The following is a 14,933-nucleotide window of genomic DNA, read 5'->3' on the forward strand; positions in this document are numbered from 1 at the left end:
TCTCGATCAGCTCGGAGGAATTTTCTGTTACCCACTTCTGAAGCCTACTTCTGTCAATTCATCAAACTCATTATCCATTCAGTTTTGTTCCCTTGCCGACAAGGAGTTGTGATCCTTTGTAGGAGAAGAGGTATTCTGGTTTTTGGAATTTCAGCCTTTCTGTGCTGGTTTCTCTCCATCTTTTGGTTTTTATCTGCCTTTGATTTTTGATGTTGGTGACCTATGGATGGGGTTTTGGTGTGGACATCCCTTTTGTGGATGTTGATGCTATTCCTTTCTGTTTGTTAGTTTTCCTTCTAACAGTCAGGTCCCTCAGCTGCAGGTCTGTTGGAGTTTGCTGGAGGTTTACTCCAGACGCTGTTTGCTTGGGTATCACTGGCTGAGGCTGCAGAACAGCAAATATTGCTGCCTGATCCTTCCTCTGGAAACTTTGTCTCAGAGCGGCACCCACCAGATATGCCAGTCAGAGCTCTCATTTCTGAGGTGTCTGTCAGCCCCTACTGGGAGGTGTCTACCAGTCAGGCTACACAGGGGTCAGGGACCCACTTGAGGAGGCAGTCTGTCCATTGTCATAGCTCAAATGGTGTGCTGGGAGAACCACTGCTCTCTTCAGAGCTGTCAGGCAGGGACATTTAAGTCTGCTGAAGCTGTGCCCATAGCTGCCCCTTCCCCTAGATGCTCTGTCCCAGGGAGATAGGGGTTTTATCTCTCCCAAATTTCAATCCTTAAACTCTGTGCACCCACACTTGCAACACCATGTTAAAGTCAGCAAGGTTTGCAGCTTGCACCCTCTAAAGCAATGACCTGAACTGAACCTTGGCCCCTTTTAGCCCTAGCTGGAGCTGTAGCAGCTGGGACATAGGGTACCATGTCCTGAGGTTGCATAGAGCAGGGGGGCCATGGGCCTTTCCCAAGAAACCATTTTTACCCCCTAGTCCTCTGGTCCTGTGATGGGAGGGTCTGTTATGAAAGTCTCTGACATGCCCTGGAGACATTTTCCCCATTGTCCTGGTGATTAATGTTCAGTTCCTCTTTACTTATGCAAATTTCTGCAGCAGGCTTGTAGTTGTCCCCAGAAAATGGGGTATTCTTTTCTATTGCATCATCAGGCTGCTAATTTTCTGAATTTTTGGGCTCTGTTTCCTCTTGAGTGGTTTTCTGCTTAGAAATATATTCTGCCAGATACCCTAAATCATCTCTCTCTTGTTCAAAGTTCCAGATCTCTAGGTGTATTAGTCAGGGTTCTCTAGAGGGACATGACTAATAGGATAGCTGCATATATGAAAAATAGTATATTAGGCAGTATTGACTCATACAATCACGAGGTGAAGTCCCACAATAGGCCATCTTTAAGGTGAGGAGCAATGAAGGCAGTTCAAGCCCCAAAACCTCAAAAGTCAGGAAGCTGACAGTGCAGCCTTCAGTCTGTGGCCAAAGGCCCAAGAGCCCCTGGCAAACCACTGATGTAGGTCCAAGAGTCCAAAAGCTGAAGAACTTGGAGTTCAAGGGCAGGAGGCATCCAGCACAGGAAAAAGATGGAGGACAGAAGACTTAGCCAGTCTAGTCCTTCCATGTGTCTCTGACTGCTTTTATCCTGGCCATGCTGGCAGCTGGTTACACATGCCCACCCAGATTGAGGGTGGATCTGTGTCTCCTAGTTTACTGACTCAAATGTTAATCTCCTTTAGAGACACCCTCACAGACACACCCAGGAACAATACTTTGCATCCTTCAATCCAGTCTAGTTGACACTCAGTATTAACCATCACAATAGGGCAGGGGCAAAATGCCACCCATCTATTTGCATAGCAAGAGTCACCTTTACTCCAGTTCCCAACAAATTTCTCATTTCCATCTGAGACCACCTCAGCCTGGACTTCATTGTCCTCATTACTATCAGCATTTTGGTCAAAGCCATTCAACAAATTTCTAGGAAATTCAAAACTTTCCCACATCTTCCTGTCTTCTGAGCCCTCCAAGTCTCTAGGAAGTTTCTGACTTTCCTGCATTTTCCCATCCTTTTCTGAACTCTCCAAGCTGTTCCAAACTCTGCCTGTTACCCAGTTTCAAAGTTGCTTCCACATTTTTGGATATCTTTATAGCAGCGCCCCACTACAAGTACCAATTCACTGTATTAGTCTGTTCTTATGCTGCTATAAAGAATTGCCTGAGACTGGGTAACTTGAAAAAGAAAGAGGTTTACTTGACTCACATTTCCGTGTGGCTGAGGAGGCCTCAGGAAACTTGCAATCATGGTGGAAGGTGAAGCAAACACATCCTTCTTCACATGGCAGCAGGAGAGAGAAGTGCTGAGCAAAGCGGGAAAAGCTACTTATAAAACCATCATATCTCATGAAAACTCATTCACTATCATAAAACAGCCTGGGGGTAACTGCCCCCATGATTCAATTACCTCCTACTGGGGTTCTCCCATGACATTTGGGGATTATGGGAAATACAATTTAAGATGAGATTTGGGTGCAGACACAGCCAAATCATATCAGTTGTCTTTTCTGTCACCAAATAAACACATTAGAGCAATATTTTCAAGTGTGGGATATCTCCAATAACTGAAGAGATCTTCTAATATACTTTTCTTTTAGTGATAGGTGGCACAAGGTGCAGTAAGATACCCTTTACTTTGGGGAGGATGCCCAAGCATGCACTAGCCCAAAAATTTCACCAATGTAGTAAGCTCCTGAAACTTTTTAGGTCCTCCCAGCCTCTAGAGATTATGTGGCTTACTATGACACGCAATACACATGCTCCTCAGTTGCAGTGGGCATGCTGTCACTAAATTAGTGTGACAGTGTGCTATTCTGTGGATTGTGTGGATCAGCATGGTTTAATAGAAATATAGTACAGACTGCATATATAATTAAATTTTTCTGGTAAGCATATACAGAAAAACAGGTAAATTAATTTTAATAATATATTGTATCTAATTCAACCTATCCAAAATGTTATTATTTTAACATGCTATCAATATAAAAACTTATAACAGAAGGCATAATTAATGTTTTTTTCCCCTTGCTTTGGATTTGAAGAGTGAACTTTTAATGCAGTTCAACAGTCTCTCTGTCTTAGTTTGTTTAGTGTTACTATAAAGAAATACCTGAGGATTTTTTATAAAGAATAGTTTATTTAGCTCATGATTCTGCATACTGTCTAAGAAGATGGTGCCAGCCTCTGCTTCTGGTAAGGGCATCAGGCATCACTCCTGGTGGAGGGTGAAAGGAAGCTGGCATGTACAGAGATCACATGGCAAGAAAGGAAGCAAGAGAGAGAAGGGGGAGGTGCCAGGCTCTTGATAACAACCAGCTGTCCCAGGAACTAATAGAGGGAGAACTCACTCTCCCTCTCCTCAGTAAGGGCATTAATATGTTTGTGAGGAGTCTGCCCCCATGACACAAACACCTCCCGTTAGACCATACCACCAACATTGGGATCACATTGCAACATGGATTGTGGTGGACAAAACATTTAAGCTATAGAATTCCTCTCCCTATCCTCCCCACACAAACTCATGTCATTTTCACATTGCAAAATACAATCACCCCTTGTCAATAGTCCTCAAAAGTCCCACAACTTGTTCTAGCAGCAACTCAAAAGTCTAAAGTCCCAAATCTCATTTGAGACACAAAGCAAGTTCTTTCCAGCTATAAGTCTGTAAAAACAAGTTATTTACTTTCAAGATACAATGGTATAACAGACATTAGGTAATCATTCTCATTCCAAAATGGAGAAATAGTCCAAAAGAAAGGTGTAACATGCTCCCACACAAGTCTGAAACCCAGCAGGGCAGACATTAAATCTTACAGCTCCAGAATAATCTCCCTTGACTCCATGTCTCACAGCCTGAGCACATTAGTGTGAAGGGTGAATTTTCAAGGTCTTGGGCAGCCTCATCCCCATGGCTTTGCTGGGCACAGCCCATGTGGCTGCTCTCACAGGTTGGATTTGAATTCCTGTGTCTTTCTTCAGGCTGCAGTTGCATGCTACTGGTGACTTGATTATTATGGGTCCTCATCTTAGCCCCACCTCAATGGCTCCACTAGATATTGCCCCTGTGGGTATTCTTTGTAGTGGCTCAGCTCCTGTGGCAAACTTCCACCTGGGCATCTAGGCTTTCTGATATATCCTCTACAATCTAGGTAGAAGTTGCCAAGCCTCTATCACTCTTCCATTCTGGGCACTTGCAGACTTAACACTGCATGGATGCCACCAAGGTTTATTGCTTACACCCTCCAGAGCAGTGGCTTGAGTTGTACCTGGAGCTGTTTGAGCTGTGGCTGGAACCAGAGCAGTGAGAATATAGGGAGCAGCATGTTGAGATGGTGCTGATAAGTAGCATTTTGGCCCTGACTCCCCAAACCATTCTGTTCTCCTAGGCCTCTGGGCCTGTGACAGGTGGGTCAGTCTTGAAGATTTCTGAAATGCCTTCAGGTCCTTGTTGGCATTTTCTTGATTATTAACATTTGATATCCATTTATTCATGCTAATCTCTCTAGCAAGTTTTTGCTCATCAGCACCCTCAGAGTCCTCTCCTGATAATGCTCTTTCCTTCTCTGCCACATGGCCAGGCTGTAGATATTCCATATTTTAGTGCTCTGTGTCCTTTTTCATTACACATCTCACCTTTAGGCCATTCCTTTGCTGCTGCGTATGATCATAAACTGATAAAAATAGCTATGCCAGTTCTTGAAGTCTGTGCTCCTTACAAATTTCTTCCATCAGATACCCTATCTCAACTTCAGCCTTCCACAAAGCCCTCAGGCATGAATACAAAGCAGCCAAGTCCTTTGCTAAGGTGTAATAAGGGTAACTTTTGCTTCAATTCCCAATAGGTTTTTTATTTCCATTCAAGACCTCATCAACTTGTTCTTTACTGTGTATATATTTTTTCATTTCTTTCTTCTTCTTCTTTTTTTTAGAGATAAGTTCTTACTGTGTTGCCCAGGCTGGTCTTAAATTTCTGTCCTTAAGAGATCCTCCTTCCTCAGCCTCCCAAACTGCTAGAACTGCAGGCATAAACCACCAAGTGCAGCCAGTACTGTCTATATTTCTATCAGCATTTTAGTAACAATGATTTGACCAATATCTAAGACGTTCCAAACTTTCCCTCATCTTTTCATCTTATTCTGAGCCCTTAAAACTCTTCCAACCCATTATCCATTTCTAAAGACATTTCTACATTTTCAGGCATCTTTATAGTAATTCCCCAGTCCTAAGTACCAATTTCATGTCTTAGTCTGTTTAGCCATAAAGGGATACTTAGGGGTGGGTAATTTACAAAGAGAGTTATTTTGCTCATGGCTTTGCAGGCTATACAAGAAGCATGGTACTAGCATCCATTTCTGGTGAGGGCCTCAGGCTGCTTCCACTTATGATGTAAGGGGAAGGAGAGCCAGCATGTTTAGGGATTACATAGAAAGAAAGACGAGGGGCAGGTAACAGATTCTTATAAACAACCAGCTCTCCTGGGAACTAATAGAGGGCATGAGGAATCTGTTCCCATGACCCAAACACATCCCATTAGGCCTTTACCTCCAACATTGGGATAAAATTGCAATATGAGTTTTGAGAGGAACAAACATACAAACTATAGCACTGTCTCACTAATTTATTCCTGTGCAGAAAAGTCAAATAAAATGCATAAAGATATGTCCAGTTCTTCTCTCTTAAGGAAGAAATCTGATAAAAAGTATGGAGAGAAGTCCTACAAACAATCATAGAAATTTTGCTATGCTCTGGAGCTAACGCATAAGTGAGTAGCATACATATCTCCACTCCTCCAGTGGCACCCATGCTCACATGGGCCTAGGATACTAGCTATAATTTAATCAATTTCTATCTTAAGAAAGTATAGTCAAAATCAGGACAACAAGCATGCCATCATTACAGGAATAATGCTGAACCTGTTTAACTTATAAAGAAGTAAATTGTTTGCCAACTTTAATACTTTATTGTGTGTCATGACACATTGATCTTTCCTAAGACCTAAATTTATGGCTGCAGGCATTCATAGCAGAGCTGTAAAGGACATTAGAAGTTATGTATTTTGATCCCCTCATTTTTCAGATGACCTCCCAGGTAAGCGTTGGAAATGTCTGGATTGGCAATTCTTTTTATGGTTTTTGTTGTTGTTGTTGTTGTTGTTGTTGTTCAGTAGTTGCCTCTGTTTGCTCAGCATTTATTTTTATGTTTTACAAAAGGATGTGTATTATGTTATGTTATAATTGAAAGCCACCAGCATAAGCAGCCTAAATCCAATTCCTCTTCATTTCAGTCAAATTTCACATTTCATTACGACAGAATTAATTTAATGGCCAAATCTGGTGTGTTACTGCTTTCCAGCTAGATTTGCTTCCAATTTAACATCCTAACTATGCTTGTAAAATAGACAATAAAACAATCTTTTCTGACTTGGGAAATACTCTTTATTCTTCATTTCTCTCTGCTCCACTGTAACATTTTAGCTGAGTTTTATGGAACAATCACTTTCCTCATCTAATTACTGCAATTCCCTGGTAGGCGGCCTCCCTTGCCCTGCAATAGCAAAATTATCATAAATACACAATTCCACTGCCAGCATCTCATCTTGCACATGCGTCAGTGAGCAGAGCTAGGTTTTCCCCTCTCTAAATTGTGTTCTTGCTAAATTAACAGTTTTCATGTGAACCACTCAAGACTTTTTCTGACATTCCAACAAATAACCAAGAAAGTTATCTTGCCTCATAGGTACTTTTCAGGCTTAGTTCCTAGTGCTTACACGTAACTGCATACAATGAACACTGAGCCAGAAGATGCCTAGCTGAATCCATAGGTACCAAGACTTTTCCAATATGGACTAGTTGAGGACAGCTCTCCAAAGAAGATCATAGCAAAAAATTATAGGTGCAGTAGCACCAACTTCACAGATCAGTTGGAAATTTTCATTCAACAAAAAACTTTACCCAGGTTATGCTAACAAATGAAAACTTGCTTTAGAAATCAAAACAGGAAAGAATCTGGTCTAGAATCCAGATTTGGTTTCAGAATTGAAGAGTGAGGTGCTGATTCCAGCAAAGACCAGGACCTGAGAAGGCCTTAGAGTTAAGCCAAGACCAAGAATATCCTGAAGAGGAGATTCCAAGCAGAATAGCCAGGCAGTGTCTTAACACTTACACCTTCTTCCAATCACACACTAGCATCAAGGTATTTATAAACAACTCTAAGTCTGGGATTAAGTCCAGAAAACAACTTGCTAAAGAATTTGGGAATACATAGTCAAATTTCTTTTCAAAATCAAAGATCTAGATTTCATGTCCAGAAAAAAAGGGAGCGATAAGACCTGAGAACAAAGAAAAAGCAAGGGACAAAATCTCCAAGGTAAGTTTGAGGTTTAGAAGCTATGCAAGGTAGTACCAACATCATTAGCAACTGTGTCATTTCTCTGGAACCAAAACAAGGTGGACACCAAGACAAATTCAGAGTACTTGATGTCATTAGCTTGGGCCCTAGATCTTTCTTTCACTCTTCTGGAAATGTACCTTTCCTTTGGGACTGCAAGTTGAGCCCTCTGCAGATGGCAAACAGATGGCAGGATGCAGACAGGTACAAAAGGCACCACATAGTCCAGCTGACATAACCTGGCTTGTGAGTGCAGCAGACCTTGAGAAAAATAAAAATAAACTTAATAATATCAGTTTTAACTCAAGCAAAATTCATCAATGGAAGTTAAAACCATTGAATGAATACTCGACGAGGAAACAAAATTATACATTGTCTCAAAGAATCTCCTCACTGATTACTGATTAATTACAAGAGGAAAATTGGTAATACTGTAGAAACCTGGTTGACTTCACCTTAGCTAAAGGACTGAAATTCACATCACCAGTAATAGCACAAAGCTACATGAGGTCCCTCCTGATATAATGTACTAAGAAAAACACAGTATCTCTTTTGTAGTATTATTGCCAACAAAGTACATAAGCTGAATCTAATCACAACAAAACATGAATCAAACCCAAACTGAGTTACAGTCTTTTCAAAGTAACATCGCTGTATTCTTTAATATGAGTGGAATAATAGGAATGAACAAACAGTAGGACTCAGGAAATATTTAGTACATCTCCCAAGGACTTTTCTTCTATGTGTGGTATGTGCAGGGGAAGAAAGATAACAATTCAGAGGCCTATTTGTACCTAAAATTTCTTTCCAAAGATGATCAATAAATTGTTAATATTGGTTATCTTCAGAGAAGGGAGGTAGAGAACTGGGTTGGGAGACAGAAGAGTTTTTCACTGTAATCTTTTTATCCTATTTGAATTTTTAAAAATCATTTCAATGCATTATATATTTAAAGTTTTTTTAACTTAACTTCAGAAGATGGTTTTCAAGCATATGGTTAAATGAAAGAAACCAGACCCGAAAAGAATGCATACTGTATTATTTCATTTACATAAATTTCAAAAGTAACAAAAACCCATCCATGGTATTAGACATCAGGCTATGGTTTATTGTCTCCCTGAGATGGACGCACTGGTTGGGAGAAGCACAGGGCAACTCTGGGGGTCTGGTCAATTCAGTTTCTTAGGCTGCTCTGGGTATGTGTACGTGTGCAATTGGAGAATTGGAGAATTCAGCAAACTGTATCCTGGTGACCTATGCAGTGTACTCTATGTGTGTTATACTTCAACTTTTTCAAAGTTTGTGATTTGTTTTTAAAAAAAAGAGAAGAGAAAAAACAAAGCCTAACTACATTGCAAAGCCATTATTTGTCCGTTTCTTCAAAGTAAAGGTAAAGAGCCATTGGTTCTTACCAGGTAAATTAGTTATTCTTTTCAAAGCAAGAAATCACCAACTTTATAAGGGGAGTGTACAAATTGATCTTCACTTATATTTCCAGTCTAATTTACTGCCACTTCCAACGATGAATTTTATGTTTCCATTATTTTGCAGACTTGTAGTCCCCTGAATATTCACTTCCATGTGCCTGTGCCACTAGGAAACATCTTCCCACTACTGAAATGCTGTTCTCTTTACTTGTCTCCTATTTAATTTACATTCACCCTGAAATTTCAGCTCAATAAACTTGCTTTGTAAAGCCTACTCTGCTTTAGCCCCTTACACACTGTTTAAGGCACTTTTCATATTGTATTATAATGCTTGGGTTACATGTCTTACCTCCTTCATGAAATTGGTCATTAGGCTTTGAAGTAAGCAATGTGGGTTCAATCTGGGCACAGTGGCTCATGCCTGTAAATCCATCCCTTTGGAAGGTCGAGGATCACTTGAGGCCAGGAGTTGGAGACAAGACTGGGCAACATAGCGAGACCTCATCTTTACAAAAATTTAAAAATTTAGCTTGGTGTGGTGTCACATTCCCTATAGTTCTAGCTACTCGGGAGGCTGAGACAGGAAGATAGTTTGAGCTTGAGAATCAAAGTTACAATAAGCTATGATCACACCGCTGTACTCCAGCCTGGGTGACAGAGCCGATCCCAACTCAACAAAATAAAATACAGTTAAATTAAATTAAATTAAACAGCAAAATAAAGTAAATAAAATGAAAGGGAAATGTGGGTTCAAGTCCAAACTTACTTCTTAATAATTTTGCGTTGTTGATAAATAACTTAAACATGCAGTTTAAAAGCTTGGGATCCAGCATCAAACAAAATTCAGGATTGGCTTGTGGCTCCATTACTAAATTGTTATTTAACTTCTGGCCAGTTTCTTAACTCTGTAATTGTCAGTTTGCTCCTCAGTACAGTAAGAGTAATAAAAATACTGACCTCATCAGATTGTTGTGAGGATTAAATGAGATGACACGTTCTCTCAGTCATATAGTGAGTATACAGAAAGTTAGACATGTTATGAAAATGCTGAGTCTCACTTTTCTCATCTCTAAAATGGGAACATCAATCTTCTATTCACAAGGCTGTTGGGGAGAAAGAAACAACATATTGCCGGACACTTTATTTGTGCTCAATACGTTTTATTGAATGAATAAATAATTAATGGTGTATGTAGAGTGTCTGCTGAAATGTAGTGATGATGGCTTGCTTTGTTCTGATAAGAGGGTATTGTGGAAAGAGCTACAGTTATGGGATTAGAGTCATACATCCCTTGAACAGGCAAGGAATTTCCCTCACTCATACCTCTAACATTCTAAACATAAAATACTAATGAATGTCATTCACATATTTTCAAATATGTAGTACCCAGTAAATTCCACATTTTTTAAAATAGGTATTCCAGAAGGCTAACTACCTACTGATTAATTTTGTTAATTGATCCAATAATTACAACATTCTTTTTTATTTCCTCAGATAAAATCTACTGTTTTATTGTAATTGTTAGTTAAATATGCTTTTAGATTGCCAGATCAAGTGATGGGAAACAATATTTTGAGTCTTAAATGACTGCTTGAAAATAAACTTTTGTAAACTAACCTGTTTGTATGGAATATATGTGTCTTCTATAGACACACACCATACACACAGACACACAGACACACACACACACACACACACAGAGAGAGAGAGAGAGAGAAAAAAAAATTTAAAAACCTGATGGATGTTTCTAAAAGTGAACTTTGCAATGAATTCTTAGAAATTTTCTTTAAGATTATGTCTGCATTAAAAGTGAGAACTCTATTAAAAAAGGATGAAAATGTTTTCTATAGAACACTTGTCCATCTGCATCAAAAGCATTTTATTTCCCCAGCTGCTATTAGTTTATATTGAATGCATATTCAGATGTGCTTCTACATACTCGGTTATCTCTTTTTTTCTTCAATGCACATTGAGCCATGTTTGAAACAGGATTAGTTTTCAGTTTTACTGAATACTACATTTTGATAAATTCAAGGAAATGGCTAACTCAAGTATATTCAAAATGCATTATTTACAAAACTGAGCATTTTTCTGTTTCCTTTTATATTTGTTTTCTTTCTTTTTGTTCTTTAATACATATCTTTCATGATAAATGTAAAGAAATTTCAATAAGCTTTGAAAATGGTGATTTCAAGATACTGAACCTGAACTCAAATTAATGTTTTCATTAGCTTGTAACTCTAAGCATCTTCTATATTATTAGTAATTATTTATAAATTAGTTGTGACCTTACAAGATCCTAATAGAGTAGGCATGATTATCTCTTATTTTAAACTAGTTTCTTCAGAAAATTTATTGTGATGAGAAATAAATATATAAGTAAATAAATATTGATATTCACAACTTCTTACTTTCCTCTTCCTAAGTAATATTTGATCTTTGTTTTCTTGATTACTGATCGTGTCATACTCACTAAGAGAATGGGTGAAAGGGAGAATTGAGAGGAACCAAGGAAGATTTCATTAATTTCTAATGGAATAGAAACAATATTAATGTAGAACAGAAAGAAAAGGGCCTGAAATGAGAAAGGAGTAAGGGAGGCCTATAAAACAAAGGTAAGGTAGAATGGAGGGAGTTTTCAAAGATTTTTGGAAGGGAGTGAAGGAAGAAGTAAGGATGGGGGAAGATAGATAGTTAAAGAGACAGAAAGAGAGAGAGAGAATCTGGGTTTGGAGAAAACTGTCATCATAACCTTGTAAAGCTCTTTGGACACTGTGTTAAGTTTTTATTACTACTGTAACAAATTACCACAAACTTGGAAGTTTAAAATCACACACATTTATTATCATATAGTGATAGTCTAAAATCAGTCTCACTGGGTTAAAGTGAAGGTACAAGCCGGGCTGCATTCCTTCTGGACCTTCTAGGATACTATACACATCTTTGACCTTTCTAGCTTTGAGATGGCCTACATTCCCTGGCTTGTGGTCCCCTACATCTTCAGAGCCAGAAGTGGCTGGTGGAGTCTCACATTGCATTATTCTGACACTAGCTCTTCTGCCTCTCTCCTCTACATTTAAGGCCCTTTGAGGTTACAAGGGGGCCACCCATATACTCCAGAATAGTCTCATTATTTTAAGGCTATCTGACAACAATCTTAGTCTCACTTGGAACCTTTATTCTTCTTTGCCATGCCACATAACATATTCACAGGTCTTGGGAATTAGAATATGGACATGTTGGGAGCCGCTATTCTGCCTACCACAGACATTAAACCTATATCCTTTATTTTACACAGGACAAAACTGTGCCCTGAAAAACAGAATTACTTCCCCAAGGTAAACATTCTATAATAATAAGCACTGATGCAAAAATATTCTGCCACTTGACTCATTACAAAGCATGTAAAAATTCAATTTAACTTCAATTATTTTTGGTGGCTTTGTTTTCTCCATAAAGAATATGTATTAGTCTGTTCTCATGTTGTGAATAAAAACATACCTGAGACTGAGTAATTTAAAAAGGAAAGAGGATTAATTGACTCACAGCTCTGCAGGGCTGGGGAGGCCTCAGGAAACTTACAATCATGACAGAAGGAGAAGGAAACACATCCTTCTTCACTTGGTGGCAGAAAGGAAAAGTGCAGAGCGATGGGGGAGAAGACCCTTATAAAACTATCAGATCTCACGAGAACTAACTCACTATCACAAGAACAGGATGGGGAAAACCACCCCCATGATTCAATTATCTCCACCTGGTTCCTCCCATGACGTGGGGATAATAGGAACTACAATTCAAGATGAGATTTGGGTGGGGACACAGCCAAAACATATCAGGATAGCATATGCTTATAATCAATGATAAGTATTTATGTTTTTCATGACTTTTTATTATACATGTCTCCGTGCACTTTTTCTACAATTTTTTTTTCTTGTACAGTTATAGTGAGAAACAAGTGATTTACGATAGCTCTCTTGTACCATGGAATACTACAACTGTTAGTTTCATGTCTTCAGTTGAGGACTGCATTACTTGAGGACAGGTGTTCTTCTCTTATTGGTCTCAATTTACACATTTTATTTTATAGTTCTTGTTAGAATGTGTACAGGTAAGCAGTTAAATACTGTTTAAGCGCATGTATGAATATAGGACAGAAGGAATGAGATAGCAGTAAAAGCCCTGGATGACAATTAAATAGATCTTGCTGTTTTCTAGTCCAAACCTTGCCACCAATGTTTAGTGTTGCTTTTCAATAACCCATTAGAAATGATGCAGCACAACTGGATCCTTTTCAAATTTATTTTTTCCCAGTTCTAAAGTTCTGTGATTTTAAAGGTGTTGGAAACACTTTTATCAATCTTCCACCCAAGGTGGCATATAAATGCCATCTATGGGAATGTGATTTTGATTTTACTGAGCAGCGAGATTATCAAGATCACATATTCCATGAAAAGCAAAGCTAAGTCAGTCAGTGGGAGGAAGATAAACCAAAGGACCAGAAAAAAAGAATATGGGAAAAAAGTAAAGATAAATTTCAATATCTGCACCTTTTCCTTTCTACAATGAAGAGTACGATGGCTAATAGTTTGCTAATTTCTCATATTTTGTTTGCTTGACAAATTGTTTGAAGGTAAGGATAATATTGTACATCCTCCCCATTCCATGGGCTTGGTCTATACACATTTAATTCTGAGTCCTGGCACATGGAAACTGGGTTAACAAAAGTTGCCCCTGATAATGTGGCTTCAAGTAAGAAAAATAATAATAAAAAAAAACACAACAGACCCCAACACAAAGATATATTGAAGTATTGTGATAAAGCTTGATTATCTTGGATGTTCCATTTCCAGTATTGAAAACTTTCCCACCTGCCACTTGATATCTATATATTCACTCAAGTGCTCAAATGCACACACTTGTGGCTCATGGACACATATTGAACATGCACAAATACATACACACATACTTCACAGAATAAAACAAGAGGAAAATGAATGATCATTTCTGTTAACAGGCTGAGGGAAAAATGAGGTCAGATTCTGGACAAAAGCGGTAAACACATGCAGTGGTCCCAAGGAAGAGACCTATGGATCTCCTATGTCCAGTTCATCTGTACTTCCAAACCCATTATTCCCATACACTCTTTATAACATTGGCAACCACAACTTAAACCTGAAACAAACACTGTTCTATAACATTGTTTTTGCTACAGTTACTATGAGATTGACCAGCAATGTTTAATAATGGATCTTGTTGCTGGTCATTTTCATTATCTGGAATGAAGCGCTGACTTCACATTTGATGTTTGCAAGCAGATCTGTTCATTTGTTCATACATTAGTTACCAAAAAACAATTGATTTGGCAAAGGTCTTTTTTTTGTAGATGACTATTTTTTCGCTTTTGTATATAAGCCTCATTTCACTTTTGTTATTGTCTTCAGTTCCCCCATGCAGTGTTAGCAAAAAGGGCTTACTGTCTTTATTGTAAAGAAAGTGAGATGTGACTCTTCATTAGCATTAACAGCAATTTAACCTGTCACCTATCATATCCTGGTCTATATGCTCAGGACAGAGAGAGCCTGGTTTATCAGACCAGGCCTCTAGGCATCTTCCCAGATATATAAGGAATCAAGGGCTCACTGGGCCCTAATATTATAAAGGTATTTCCCTGCAGGTTTTGAGCTGGAAGGGCTGGTTTTGCCTCTGCTGGCGTCCTCAGATTTTCTAGCCACAGGGTCAGAATTAACAATGCCCAGAATTGCCACTTTCTGAGTGTGTACGAAGTGGCTTGTTTCCCTGACTGTAAATCACCTCTCATTCTCTTTTGTGTGCAGAGATCTTTGGAAATACTGAGATTCAGTGTGTGCACTGGAGCTTGAGCTAAAAAACGAGAAATAATGACAAACTGCAAAAAAAGTCCCCATGATTATCTTAACAAAATATCCTCTGATTTCTTCCGGTGACATCTATACGAACATAATCCACTAATCTAAATTTGAAACTTTTATCTAATTATGATGTCTTAGGTTCACAAAGCAACACATGCTTCAAGGTGCTGTACTCCTTACTGCCACTCTGCTTTCACTGATGTCCTTTTTTTTTTTTTTTTTTTTT

Source organism: Mandrillus leucophaeus, unplaced genomic scaffold, assembly GCF_000951045.1.
Source record: "Mandrillus leucophaeus isolate KB7577 unplaced genomic scaffold, Mleu.le_1.0 Scaffold44, whole genome shotgun sequence".
Lineage (NCBI taxonomy): Eukaryota > Metazoa > Chordata > Mammalia > Primates > Cercopithecidae > Mandrillus > Mandrillus leucophaeus.